The 15,929-nt window shown below is 32.0% G+C and overlaps 1 long non-coding RNA gene across 1 annotated transcript; it reads right to left on the bottom strand.

The window, feature by feature from the left end:
* Positions 1 to 396: 396 nt before the first annotated feature.
* On the bottom strand, positions 397 to 15,591 carry LOC126264204 (uncharacterized). The gene is made up of 3 exons (XR_007546963.1): positions 15,464 to 15,591; positions 14,620 to 14,712; positions 397 to 681 (listed from the first exon to the last, which is right to left on the bottom strand). It is a non-coding gene; the product is annotated as an uncharacterized LOC126264204 (long non-coding RNA).
* Between the last annotated feature and the right edge of the window lie 338 nt (positions 15,592 to 15,929).

A 15,929-nucleotide genomic window follows, 5' to 3' on the forward strand; every position in this document is an offset into this window, starting at 1 on the left:
AAATTCATCCTTATATTTCAACCCACACTAAATGACTATAAATGTGATTCCCAAATATATATATATAATATAACTTTCCAAATAAAACTACTTTGTGTACCTTTAAGTTATGTGGTTAAATTAATAAAGTTTGGTTGTTAATAAATGGTTTCGACCCATTGTCGATTTTTTTAACCTTCAGCTATTCAGTGGAGGTACTGAGTTATATGGAACATATTTTTTTAGGAAACACATTTAGTGATTACAGTACAGATTAAAATTTAAGGAAAAATTACTTCGGCACTAATCTAAAATTATAATTGCTATAAACAAGCTTCATTCTCAGATGATAGATGAGTTGAAACCTAGATCCACACTATGGAAACATTCCCATAAAATGAAAGTGCTTGCTATATACAGAGATAGATATGTGGAACTCCAACGGAAACATTCCAGTCCTCAGTCTTTTTGGTAGAACTTTTGAATACGGTTTCTTGGTAATGATGTTTTCTTCTTTATTGTGATTTTTTTTTTGTACTTTTTTCGGATTTCTTGGATTTTTATTCATATTTCATAGCCTCAGAGAAAATATTTGCCGATGTCGTCAGGTTTTGTCGTGGCTCATTTCATCTTCATTTATATGATGGTAATCAGCCTTTCCATGTGAACGTAACTCGTCGTGCCCAACGAATCGTCGAAATACTTTAAAAAAGATATATAAAATTAATATTAAAGATTAATTTTATTATATATACCAATTTTATTTGTTTTTCATTTAAATTATATAATTTAATTGTGTGTTTTAACATAAAATATGTCATTAATTATAAAAAACTTGAATACAGATGAAAATTATACTTACATTTAAATCCAATTCTTGGGCCACTAGAATCTTTACACCATTTGCTTTTTCATCGTACTTTAAGATTTCAATCTTAATTTATTCTGAAAACAAATTAATTAGGTATTAATGTGTTGTTTTAAGGAGCGTCATATACATGAAAGTTCTTATTCTTTGTTTAGTTGGGATTCCTGTAAGTAAATTAATGAATTTAGACAAAAATATTACCTAGAAATAACAGTTTGGTACGATCTGTTTCATTTCTAGCATTACTATACACAAGTATTTCTTCCGATTAACATTTCCAATGAGGCAGGTACTCATTAATAAAAGCGAGAATATTTAACTAATAATTTTGAATTGAAGCGTAAGAGCAACTTCAGAGAAATGTGGTTCGTATGAAATGTTTGAACTGATTAAAGTTTAGAGGTAAACAAGTAAAGAAAACTTTTTGGTCTACCTGATTTTATGAACAAAATTGAAATTAGTTTATGACAACGAAATTCAAATGTCTACAAATGAATAACGAATTAATAAATAAAACATTGAAATTTGTTTATGGGAACGGAATTCAAATGTCTACAAATGAATAACGAATAGTTAATTTTATAAGCTCTTTAGAGAACAACTTAGGAAACTTAGTTCTTAATTTTTTTACATGTAGATAAAATAGGAACATATTGTATAAAATTTCATAAGACACAATCAACCAATGATAATTGATAGTTTAAAGTGTAAACCTCAGTACTCATGCAAACACTATACTTACTCATCATTGGTCCAATTCACTCGAGGCAAGTTATGTTAGAATATCTAGACATCGTGTATGACGGTTGTGATGACAACGGAGAATAAAAACAACAGAAGAGCGTAGTTATAGAAACAGAGTTAAGTTGTAAGAGCAGAGTTAGTTGTATACAGCCCACCAATGTTGTAAGATAGTCAATAAGCGTTTTACTGAGTACCTTGCATTATCATTCCACGTCGCCTTGTAAGCAGGCATGTTCTAACTATTAACTTTTGTGTTTTGACCTTAATGGAAACAAATACTTCCAGTGCTTCCGTGTCCTTTCGGTGAGCACAGGGGTGCGTCGTCAGGATTTCGAGAACACCTCCATAGGCAGACAGCTTACTGCATTACTTACTTTCATTCGTTGTAATTCACCCTCTAGTTCCGAGATTTTAATCTTAACGTCTAGTTTTCGGGTACCTCTTGACTTATCTTTTTCGTGGACTCTACACATGGTTTATTGGTTTAGTAACCGAGGTTACCAGCCAAATTAACAACCCTTCTCTTTTGTCTGAAAATGGCAACTCTTATAACTAAATTCAAACAGAAGTACGAACGTTATGTCTAACTCCATTTGGGGGTCTGATGTCGGTGTGGCGCTTTGCCGAATTTTGCTGTTGTTACTTACTTTAGATAGTTAACTCTTTCGGAACTTGGAACGGAGTCGTGCTCAGGGTTTACCGGGAGGTTGACCTTTCTTTCTGCCAATAGAACCTGGATTTGAACCGCCTTTTCCTTTCCATCTTTCAAGGTTTTTGTCTCTTAGTAGGAACTTCTTGTAGAACGGAACTGGCGATGTGCCGTCCGGTTTCAATCGGATTCGGAACCACTCGACTTTTGCAGGCACACTTGCTGTTTTCCCATTTCATTATCGCTAATTCGGTTATTAAACTGTTTATAGTACGAAAACAAAAATTTAATTCAGTTGTTTCTTGAATTGGTAACCAAGGTTACCAGACAAGTAAACAAATTTTTCATTTGTCTGAATTTGGTAACTAACTAAATTCAGACAAAAAGGGACACTAAATAAAAACAAAAATATCACTACAAACACTTTTGAAAACTGAGGTGTGAGTGTGATGAGATTAAAAGTCGATGTTACAAGAACACTAAACGTTTATTATATTATTACAAAATGTGCACTCGGCTAGAAACGTCAAAGACTAAAAACTAAGAACTAAAAACCCTGCGTAGCATGACGCATGCGTTAGGGCATCTATACAGAGGGGTTCCAAGTATCAATGTGCAATTTCATTCCTTAACAAACTCTTTTCCGTAGTTGCCACTCAAATTTGGATAAATGACGATTGTTACCGCTGCCATTGGTAACGACAGAAAGGTCTCTTATTGTTAGCGACTTTTGTCAATTGTTCAAAGTGCAACCAGGAAATATTGTTGATAGTAACAATTTTTGTTTGAGTTGTTCGTCCTTCCTCTGTCTGAATTTATTTATAATAGATTCCATAATCGAAAGAGAAGAGTTGTTAACGCTAATCCCAAATCTTTATCCCAACCAGCCACCCCCACTCCTGCAAAGTCTTCCAGCTCCAAAACTCAGGAACTCGGTCACCCCCAAGGAGGTGATGTCGAAATTGTCTAACTACAATGCACCAGTTATGGTTCAGTGTTCAAATTTATGTATAAGGAATTGTATTAAAGTATTTTAGACCAAGTACACTAAGAATTGGAAGAGACTTCTCATAGAGAAGAAACTTTTAAATTGGTTTGGGAGAAAACAGCGCTAATGATTAGCCGTCTCAGATCTCAGTTTCGGTTAATATTTTTTGACAGCTCATTGACAATCTTGGCAACTGATCTTTGTGTAATTTCGTTTCGTTTGGTGTCCAATAATATAATGCTCTTTGGCGAATTACTGAGAAAGGTTATTTCAATTTGCCAAAATATGCGGAAAGTAGGAAGGTCCTAATTATGTGATGTGAATTTATAAGTTTAACAATATTGAAAAAAAGCAGCTAAAAAAGATGTTTAAGTTTTATTATTATCTTATCAAAGAAAATATATAAAATTTCGCCTTCATTGCTGTTGAAACCTGAATATGTACAAAATATCATTTGATTTCAAAACTGATCTTGAACAATTTTTTGGTAACTTCTTATAATTTCGTCATTGAAAAGACAAAAACAACAAAAGAAATAAGTATTTACACTTCGTTAGCTGTTTGTTTCACTTTTTAGCCTTCAATGCAGACACAAATCTAATATTTTTGTTTATATTCAAAACGTAATTATAATTTTGTCCAGATTGATGTTTTCAATGAACTCAGAAGTCTTGATTTATCTAGTAATAGAGGTCCTTATGACATTCCTTCTACAGTATTGAACGAATTGTGGATTCTCATTAACAAAGCCTCTAACAATGAAATTTAATTTGATTTTAAAATCTACATTATTTCCTAACGTACGTAAAAAATCATTTGTTATACCTACCTTAAAGGATGGAGATAGTTTACTTGTTGTTTACCAAGATTGACCAAAAAAATCATTTCCAAATTAATTATGCCATAGTTCCAAAATATTATAAATGAGAGTCAATATGAATTTTGCAAATGTAAATCTTCTGCGACCAACCTTCTTATTTATAACCTCTCGACAGTTGGTGCTCTTGATAATCATTTACAGGTTGATGCTGTTTATACAGGCATTTAAAAGGCATTTCATAGAATCTGCCATGATTTATTGTTTGCTAAACTAAATGGGCTGGATTTGACAAGTAATTTTTCCGCTGTAAATAATCATAACGATTGTAATGTAAAGTGATTAGTTTTTATAAAAAAATTAATCAACACCATATTCACAAGTTATACTTTAGATAAAAGATATATTTAATATAATGTGTTTGAAATTTAAAAATGAGTAATAGACTGGGCGGTAGTTTTTCTAGAAAAGTTGGTTCGGCTCAAGCTAAAATGACTTTGGGTAAATGTAAAAGAAAAGCTGGAGCATATCTTGATGCGTTTGTCCACACATTAAAGTAGCTTTTTACACAAATACTGCTGTAGGATCTCAGGTTCTGCGATGTTTTGTCGTATAAAATAACCTCTTTCCATAATCGGTATCGCGATATAAGTACAGCAATTAAGCAGAACGAAATACTCTCACATTAGCTGTCAAAATTCCCAGAGTTGTCAAAACGTGCGGACTCCTTAGGAACTCGTTAGGAATATTTAAACAATTACAATAATGGCAACTTGATGCCATTATTGTGGAGATGTCGATTACTGTTCCTGAAAGTCACGGAAATCAAATTAGTTGCAGATCTATCGTCGACATACAAAAACTGTCTGTGATTCTGATAGATAATTAACATGTGAAAAGAAATTGTTTTTGTTAACTTTGTTAACTTTATATTTCCATTAGAATAGATTGCTGCTAAGAGAAGTTCCAACTATTATAATTTAGTTTGAATATGTGATACGGACGACGTGAGGGATGATATTGAAAACAGAATAACTAGATGTATATACACATAAATAAAATTTTAATTAATTAGTAATTACAAAACTAAACGAACATTTGGGAGTGGGTGTTGGACTGAGTGACATTTTACGAACTTTCAAGTTTCAATAGCAATGAAGGAATTTTGTGTATCAAATAAAAGAAAATAATATTTATGTTGCTAAGATTACGATTCCTTGTGACATATGCCAGACGTTAAAATATAAACAAAACATCCAATGTCCAATTGAACCTTATTCGAAATATGTAATTTAGAAAAAAGTTGTCTTCTTTCAAGTAAATTTGATTTGTTTCTTTTATTGATGATCCTTGGTCCTGGATTTGCATTTGAGGACTTTTATGACCTTACTTATTACAAGTGTAGCACCCTTACTTACTTTGTTTCTTGTGGTTGGTATTGTTAACTGAGAATACTGTTGAGTCACTTTCAGGTTGTTTAACATCTTGTGATAGTTTTGATTTCACAGATATTGAAGTTATCTTCATGCCGGAGCTTTCAATAGCAATAATCATAGGTTGATAGGAGGACTCTGGTAGACCGGAGAGTAGCAATGTAACTAGCCATTCATCGTCAACGGCGAAACCGATGTTTCTGAGCTTGTGAGCAGTACACATAATTTTGCTCACATATTTCTCTACGTTTTGACATACAGTAAGTGAAGTATTATAGAGATCACGCAGCAGCCCATCACAGCGTGTCAACAAAGAGTCATCAAATACTTATGAAAACGTATCCCATACTTCTTTTGCAGTACTACTCTCTTGCATGTGCACGTAATTTATTTAGACAACTAGTAAATTTATCTTAGTTTTTGCCTTTGGGTCTCGTTTTGTGTCCACAATGACACATGTGGTGGGGTCTATGCAGTTCCACAACTCCTCTTGCTGTGGGTATGTTTTTAGAGCAAATCGCCACGTTACGTAATTATCTCGGCCGGTTAACTTTTCAATTAATGCCAATTGATTGTTTGCTGACAATTTAAGGACCGTTATTCCAGATGTTACGAGAAAACACTTTTCAATTGTCGTATTGACGTTTTAGGTTAACTTCATTACTTTTCTCAGTAAGTAAGCCATTCTGGGCTTCCCTGGGCTTTTCTGGCTCCATAACCTCTTAAAACAATTTATTATTTCAGGAGAAAAACTTATATTTAAGAATTTAGTGTTATAATTACAACTTAATTGTCTACAGGCGCACAATTCAAATTACAATTTTAACAGTTTATGTGTAGTTTCAGTACACTCCTACAGGTCATCGCATCAGTCACAATTGGATTCCCAAGAGAAAATGAAACATTATTTGTTTTAAGTTGTGTTATAATTTTTCATTCTTTATAATAGCCTAAGCTACATTGCGCTGTAAATTGAGAATAATGTTTCAGGTAAACTACTTTGGGTTAACAAGACAGCATTAAATTAACTGAGGAATGCATATTATCGGAATTTGTAAGCTGGGTCATGTCCTTGATTAATATTTATATGATCCCATTTTTCGCACATTTTGGCAGACTGAAATATCCTCTTTCTGTAATTCGCCAAAGAGCATTATAGGATCGGACACCAAACAAAACAAAATTACACAAAGATCAGTTGTCAAGATTGTCAGTGAGTTGTCAAAAAATACGAGCCGAAACTGAGACTGAGACGTCTAGCCATTAGCGCTACCAAATAATTCCATTCAATTAGAAACGTTAAATAATTACTTTAATAACAAGGAGTTTATTTTCTATGAGAAGGCTCTTCTAATTCTTAGGGCACTTGGTCTAAAATACTTTAATACAATTCAATATACATAAATTTCAACACTGAACCATAAATGGTTCACAATTTCGACATCACCTCCTTGGGAGTGACCGAGTTCTAAGAAGTCTTCTGAATTTTGGAGCTGGGAGACTTTGCAGGGGATGCAAGGGTGGCTAGTTGGGATAAAGATTTTGGATTAGCGTTAGGAGTAGGGGTACTATCAGAGTTTCTCGATAGTATCCCTAGTTTAGACGACAAAGCTGTGTAAGCACTCTTTCACTCTCTGTATCTCACATTCTAGTTCCAAAATTTTATTCCTAAGGAAATCGGGTACCTCTGGAAACGTCAGCAGACTTTTGGGTTTTATTGAGTTTTTCACTTAGCTTTTCTTTTTTCCGGTCCCTACACATGGTTTATTGGTTTAGTAACCGAGGTTACAAGCCAAATTAACAGCTCTTCTCTTTCCATTATGGTAACTATTATAACTAAATTCAGACAAAAGAAGGACGAACAACTCAAAAAAAATTGTAATTTTCAACAATATTCCCTGGTTGCTACCCACACTTTGAACAATTGACAAAAGTCGCTAACAATAAGAGACCTTTCTGTCGTTACCAATGGCAGCGGTAACAATCGTCATTTATCCAAATTTGAGTGGCAACTACGGAAAAGAGTTTGTTAAGGAATGAAATTGCACATTGATACTTGGAACCCCTCTGTATAGATGCCCTAACGCAAGCGTCATGCTACGAAGGGTTTTTAGTTCTTAGTTTTTAGTCTTTGACGTTTCTAGCCGAGTGCACACTTTGTAATAATATAATAAACGTTTAGTGTTCTTGTAACATCGACTTTTAATCTCATCACACTCACACCTCAGTTTTCAAAAGTGTTTGTAGTGATATTTTTGTTTTTATTTAGTGTCCCTTTTTGTCTGAATTTAGTTAGTTACCAAATTCAGACAAATGAAAAATTTGTTTATTTGTCTGGTAACCTTGGTTACCAATTCAAGAAACAACTGAATTAAATTTTTGTTTTCGTACTATAAACAGTTTAATAACCGAATTAGCGATAATGAAATGGGAAAACAGCAAGTGTGCCTGCAAAAGTCGAGTGGTTCCGAATCCTATTGAAACCGGACGGCACATCGCCAGATCCGTTCTACAAGAAGTTCCTACTAAGAGACAAAAACCTTGAAAGATGGAAAGGAAAAGGCGGTTCAAATCCAGGTTCTATTGGCAGAAAGAAAGGTCAACCGCCCGGTAAACCCTGAGCACGACTCCGTTCCAAGTTCCGAAAGAGTTAACTATCTAAAGTAAGTAACAACAGCAAAATTCGGCAAAGCGCCACACCGACATCAGACCCCCAAATGGAGTTAGACATAACGTTCGTACTTCTGTTTGAATGAAATAAGAGTTGCCATATTCAGACAAAAGAGAAAGGTTGTTAATTTGGCTGGTAACCTTGGTTACTAAACCAATAAACCATGTGTAGAGTCCACGAAAAAGATAAGCCAAGAGGTACCCGAAAACTAGACTTTAAGATTAAAATCTCGGAACTAGAGGGTGAATTACAACGAATGAAAGTAATTAATGCAGTAAGCTGTCTGCCTATGGAGGTGTTCTCGAAATCCTGACGACGCACCCCTGTGCTCACCGAAAGGACACGGAAGCACTGGAAGTATTTGTTTCCATTAAGGTCAAAACACAAAAGTTAATAGTTAGAACATGCCTGCTTACAAGGCGACGTGGAATGATAATGCAAGGTACTCAGTAAAACGCTTATTGACTATCTTACAACATTGGTGGGCTGTATACAACTAACTCTGCTCTTACAACTTAACTCTGTTTCTATAACTACGCTCTTCTGTTGTTTTTATTCTCCGTTGTCATCACAACCGTTATACACGATGTCTAGATATTCTAACATAACTTGCATCGAGTGAATTGGACCAATGATGAGTAAGTTTAGTGTTTGCATGAGTACTGAGGTTTACACTTTAAACTATCAATTATCATTGGTTGATTGTGTCTTATGAAATTTTATACAATATGTTCCTATTTTATCTACATGTAAAAAAATTAAGAACTAAGTTTCCTAAGTTGTTCTCTAAAGAGCTTATAAAATTAACTATTCGTTATTCATTTGTAGACATTTGAATTCCGTTCCCATAAACAAATTTCAATGTTTTATTTATTAATTCGTTATTCATTTGTAGACATTTGAATTTCGTTGTCATAAACTAATTTCAATTTTGTTCATAAAATCAGGTAGACCAAAAAGTTTTCTTTACTTGTTTACCTCCAAACTTTAATCAGTTCAAACATTTCATACGAACCACATTTCTCTGAAGTTGCTCCTACGCTTCAATTCAAAATTATTAGATAAATATTCTCGCTTTTATTAACGAGTCCCTGCCTCATTGGAAATGATAATCGGAAGAAATACTTGTGTATAGTAATGATAGAAATGAAACAGATAGTATCAAACTGTTATTTTTAGGTAATATTTTTGTCTAAATTCATTAATTTACTTACAGGAATCCCACTAAACAAAGAATAAGAACTTTCATGTATATGACGCTCCTTAAAACAACACATTAATACCTAATTAATTTGTTTTCAGAATAAATTAAGATTGAAATCTTAAAGTACGATGAAAAAGCAAATGGTGTAAAGATTCTAGTGGCCCAAGAATTGGATTTAAATGTAAGTATAATTTTCATCTGTATTCAAGTTTTTTATAATTAATGACATATTTTATGTTAAAACACACAATTAAATTATATAATTTAAATGAAAAACAAATAAAATTGGTATATATAATAAAATTAATCTTTAATATTAATTTTATATATCTTTTTTAAAGTATTTCGACGATTCGTTGGGCACGACGAGTTACGTTCACATGGAAAGGCTGATTACCATCATATAAATGAAGATGAAATGAGCCACGACAAAACCTGACGACATCGGCAAATATTTTCTCTGAGGCTATGAAATATGAATAAAAATCCAAGAAATCCGAAAAAAGTACAAAAAAAAAATCACAATAAAGAAGAAAACATCATTACCAAGAAACCGTATTCAAAAGTTCTACCAAAAAGACTGAGGACTGGAATGTTTCCGTTGGAGTTCCACATATCTATCTCTAGGTTTCAACTCATCTATCATCTGAGAATGAAGCTTGTTTATAGCAATTATAATTTTAGATTAGTGCCGAAGTAATTTTTCCTTAAATTTTAATCTGTACTGTAATCACTAAATGTGTTTCCTAAAAAAATATGTTCCATATAACTCAGTACTTCCACTGAATAGCTGAAGGTTAAAAAAATCGACAATGGGTCGAAACCATTTATTAACAACCAAACTTTATTAAATTAACCACATAACTTAAAGGTGCACAAAGTAGTTTTACTTGGAAAGTTATATTATATATAAATATTTGGGAATCACATTTATAGTCATTTAGTGTGGGTTGAAATATAAGGATGAATTTGATTCGGAACAGTTCTACCATTTAGTATAACTCATCTCATCTCGATATTTCTTAGCTCTGTCAATTTGTTGACACTATGGATTCAAACGAATAGAATTATACCAAAAATATAACTGAACCACAACTTGATGTAATATTAATACAATGTAAGATCAAATCAAATTTACTAGAAAGACGACATCCCTCACCTCTCTTAGCAACAAAATATATATCGGCATTTAAGTATAAAGTTAACAATGTTAACAAAAACAATTTCTATTCACATGTTAATTATCTGCAGAATCACAGACAGTATTTCTTTGATTCAAAATAAATGTCGACGAGAGATCTGCAACTGATTTGATTTCAGTGACTCGTAATCGAAACCTTCAGACAGTAGGTTGCTATTATTGTAAATGTTTAAATATTTCACCTTTTTAAATCAAAAGATAATTCACCTAGTTGATTCTTTAAGCAAGAATTTGTGAGCGGCAAATTTCAACTAGGTACTGAAATTTTTCTATCACGTTTGGTTGGATTATTACCCTCAAATAACACTAAGATACCAATCTTTCCAAATTTGCTAATTTCATGTCAAAATTTAATTAGATTCCTCATCTCTAGATGACAACTTCAAATAATGTCAGCACATTTTATTAACAAAATCATGAAAAAGTGATTTCTACTTTACAATTTGCTGATTTGCAATCTTTGTTCAGATGAAATTTATAATTAATAGCTCTATCATTTGTAATTTTGTTGAAATTTTCATCTACGTTTGTGCATATATATTTTAAGTGTCTCCACGTTTTCTTGAGAGCTGACAAATTGGACAACTTGGCCTTAGTTGCTGATTTATAATCGCGATTCTAGGAACCTGTGATCCTATTAATTAGTATTTTTCTAAAAAATCTTTATAAACATTCAAGAGGTGAAACACAATTTGCTTTACCTACATGCTCCATACTTGCTTTAATATAAAGTTCAAATCGTGGTGGTGAATCAAAACTTGAAGATTGTGATGCACAATATAAATTGAACTTTGCGAATGTTATTTGATGGGATAAGAACCCTTTAGAAGATAAATAAAAGTTTTTTGTGCTCTTCGCAATAACTAAATGAACAAGTTTAGAAGGTAAATTTACCAAAAAATAGTTTTGTACATAATCTGGGTTCAATAGCAACGAAGGCAGTTCTTCTTCCTTTCTATTTACCTGGAAGAATATCATCATCTGACACATGTCTGATCGGTATTCCAAATAAATGCTCTTCTAAGAAAATTGTGTCTCAATTCTTGACTCTGTATAGCGTAAGCTTTATTTTCAATAATAAGATGATTTTTCGCATTGTAAATTAAATTGTATCAGAAGAATGTTTCACTGTTAACTGTCACAGAAGGATAGCTCCTCCATTATTATTATAGAATTCTGTGTTCAGAATATCTCGACAATTTAGAATATCATCTTTCTATATTTGGTATCGCCAATATAAAATCGACCAACAAGCAAAATGAAATAACTGAAATATCAGTTGTCAGTTAGTTTTCAAAACAAACGTACAGGACCAGAGTTCTCAAAAACTTATTCTCCTGTTTTAAGAAATTGTTAGTAAATAATTTCATTATTTATTCCATATGGTATTACTCAAGCCTTAACCATTATGTTAAACCCTACACATTTTCCATTTAAATTCAATCCATTGATGTTAATCATCAAATTTGACTCTTTTAGTTGTTGAGTTTTTGAATGATGAGATACCTAGTGTTCTCAAGTTTCACAGCATCTCTTGAATGTTGAAATTGTTAATATTTTAAATTAAGTTGTAGGAATAATTGTAAATAACAGTTGCTAATTTACAATAAGTGTTGTATTGTTTTTTAAATTTGATTTCCCTTAGCTACATAATTTGTTGCATTTATTCAATCATATTGGAACAGTTACACTAATAACAAAATATATCTATTTTAGAGCTCTGATTTCAAATAGTGTTAATTCGTCATGAAATTCTCGAAAATCAAGTCACATGAAAAATTCCCGTGGGCTTTAATTTTGCTGAATCAAAATATTACCAATCATATTAAAATTCATTTAAGTAAAGTTAGGCATATGATATATTATCAAAACACCAAGATGTCTTAAAAACTGTAAAAAAGAATTCCGATTTGTATATATATCAAAAGTTAATCAAAGTTATACAATATTACATAGTACAGAGAGTATTTAGTGTACAATATCGTGTTATATATACCGCCCCTTTGGTTAACTGAATCAGTGCACTACATCGACGTATAATCAAATTGAGTCATCCCTAATTAAAAATCGCCCCGTAATTTTCCGTCTTTCAAAAAAACCTTTGGTCACTGTGTTTTTCAATCTCTTCTACAATATGATTTATTCAATCAATTTTTGAAGATAATTTTTGCAATACCCTCAAAAATTATTTCTTTTTACAGATGGCAAATTTAAATAAAGCATCCTAATAACTCCATGTACATCCCAACGCATATGGAGAGTTACTACCACGATTTTAACATATTTTTAAAGCAAGTATGGAGCATATAGGTAAAGCAAGTAAATTGTGTCTCACTTCTTGAATGTCTATAAGAGCATAAACTTTCATTTCAATTATGATATTATTATTATTATTATTATAGATATTTTAGAAGAATACTGCTTAATAGGATACAAGGGTCCGCGATGTTTGGTAGTATAAAATACCTTCATTCTATGATCAGTATCGCGAATAAGCAGAACGAAAATACTCCATCTTTAGTTCTCGATGTTGTCAGTGTGTTGCCAAAACACGCATACTGTCAAGAAAATATGGAGACACCAAAAATATATATGCACCAAAGTAGATGAAAATTTTAGCAGAACTGCAAATGATAAAGCCATTAATTATAAGTTTCAACCGAACAAAGATTGCAAATCACTATTTACGCAGAAAATTGTAAAATAGAAATTACTATTTTATGATTTGGTTTATAAGTTGTGTTGATATTATTTGAATTTGTCATCCAGACATGAGGAATCTAAATAATTTGCGATATAAAATTATCAAATATGGAAAGATTAGTATATCATTTGAAGGTGATAACCAATGTTGAAAAAGAAAATTTCAGTGTTGAAATCTGTCCCTCAGTTATTCAAGCTGAGAGAATCACCTACGTGAATTTACTGTTGATTTAAAAAGGTGAAATATTTAAACAGTTACAAAAATAGCAACTTACTGTCTGAAGGTTTAGATTACGTGCCCTGAAAGTCACTGAAATCAAATCAGTTGCAGATCTCTCGTCGACATTTATTTCAAGTTTCAATAGCAACCAATTGTTTGTCAAAAAATAAAATAACATTTATGTTGCTATGATTACGTTTCCTTATGACATATGTCAGAAGTATGTAATTTAGCAAAAAAGCTGTCTTCTCCCAAGCAAAACTTGATTTGATTCTTATATTGTATCATGTATTTCACCAAATTGTGGTTCAGTTATATCTTTTCTTATAATTCTATTCGTTTTAATCCACAGTGTCAGCAAATTGACAGAGCAAAGGAATATCGTGATGATTTTTCGATTTGTTATAATATTGTTGATGGTAGAACTGTTTCGAATCAATCTCATCCTTATATTTCAACCTACACTGGAAGACTATAAATGAGATTCACAAATAATTAAATATAACTTAACTTTACAAATAAAATTACTTAGTTTAACTTAAGTCGAAAATTTAGTTTGGTGTTATAAAATGGTTTCGACACATTGTCGATTTTTTCAACCACCAATTTTTAGTAGAAAGATTTACAGCTATATATAACATAATTATTTATAATATATACAACATAATTATTTAGGAAACGCATTTACCGTCATAAAGTACAGATTACAATAGGAAAAATTTCTTCGTCACAATTATAAAATTATAATTATCATAAACATGCTTAATTCTCAAAATGAAAGTACCTGCTTTATACACAGACAGAAATGTGGAACTCCAACGGGAACATTCCAGTCCTCAGCCTTTTTGGTAGAACTTTTGGTAATGCTGTTTTCTTCTTTATTGGGATTTTTGCTTGTACTTTTTTTGATTTCTTGGATTTTTTTTTCATATTTCCCGATATGTGGCTTTGTCATAGCACATTTCATCTTCATTTATATGATAGTAATCAGTCTGTCAATGTGTCAATTCCTGATGTCCAACGAATCGTCGAAATAGCTTATTTGTTTTTTATTTAAATTAAATAATTTAATTGTGTGTGTTTTAGCATAAAATATATCATTAATTATAAAAATCTTGAATACAGATGAAAATTATACGTACATTTAAATCCAATTCTTGGGCCACTAGAATCTTTCCAGCATTTGCCTTTTACATCGTACTTTCAGATTTCAATCTTAATTTATTGAATTTATTCTGAAAACAAATTATGTATAAGAGAGGTAGGTTTCGATATGAACTGATTAAAGTTTTGTGGTAACCAAATAAAGAAATCTTTTTGGGCTACTTGATTTTATGAAAAATATTTAATTTTGCTTATGACAACGAAATTCAAATATCTGCAAATGAATAATGAATTGTTAATATCATAAGCTCTTTATAGAACAACTTAAGAAACATAGTTCTTAATTATTTTTACAGGTAGATCAAGTTGGAACATATTGTATAAAATTTCATAAGATTTGTGCTCTCAATCATTAACATCCATATTGCTTAAAAGTAAATCCCAATCAACTAAGGACAAGTGATAGTTTAATGAGTAAACCTCAGAACTCATGAAAACACTATACTCATCATTAGTCCAATTCACTCGGGGCAGGTTTCAATCTCCAGTTATTAAAAATATATCCGCTGATGCACAATGATTGGAATAAAAATCAGAACCAGATGCTGGTAAACTGTTCCAATTATTCACTTTTGGCTTTTGACCATAATGGATATAAAGACTTCCAGTACTTTCGTGTCTTTTCGGTGAGCACAGGGGTGCGTCATCATCAGACGATTTCGACATCACTTTTATAGGCGTGACCCACTTCGTGGAAAACTTTTGCGTTTCGGAGGTGTGGGGTGGCTAGTTGGGAGAAAGGATTGGTGTTAGAAGTAGGAGTATTTCCAGGATTTGCCGAAGGTGTCTGTAGTTTAGCAGACAGCTTACTGCATTACTTACTTTCATTCGTTGTAGTTCACCCTCCAGTTCCGATATTTTAATCTTAAGGCCTCTTGAAGCGCCGGCAGACTTTTGGGTTTTATTGAGATTTTCACTTGGCTTGTCTTTTCTCCTCAAACTACATATAGTTTATTTATCTGAGTTTGAATCCGAATATAAACGCACACTGGTAAAATGTAATATTTTTCAAGGAAAAGAATAATATATATTAGGGCAAATTTTAATATTGATAAAATTTAGATGACTGAGATAATGTTAGAAATTGTTCAGTGTTCAAATTTATGTATTTTGAATTGAATTAAAGCAAAAAGGTCAATACACTAATATTTAGAAAAAACTTTTCATAGAAAAGAAACACTTAAATTAGTTTGGCAATATTGTGAAGACTGATATGGAATACGGTTCGTATTCTTTGACAACTCCTTGACAATCTTGACAACTGATCTTGTGTGTAATTTTATTTTGT

The sequence above is a fragment of the Aethina tumida genome, chromosome 1 (assembly GCF_024364675.1).
Source record: "Aethina tumida isolate Nest 87 chromosome 1, icAetTumi1.1, whole genome shotgun sequence".
In the NCBI taxonomy this organism is placed as follows: Eukaryota; Metazoa; Arthropoda; class Insecta; order Coleoptera; family Nitidulidae; genus Aethina; species Aethina tumida.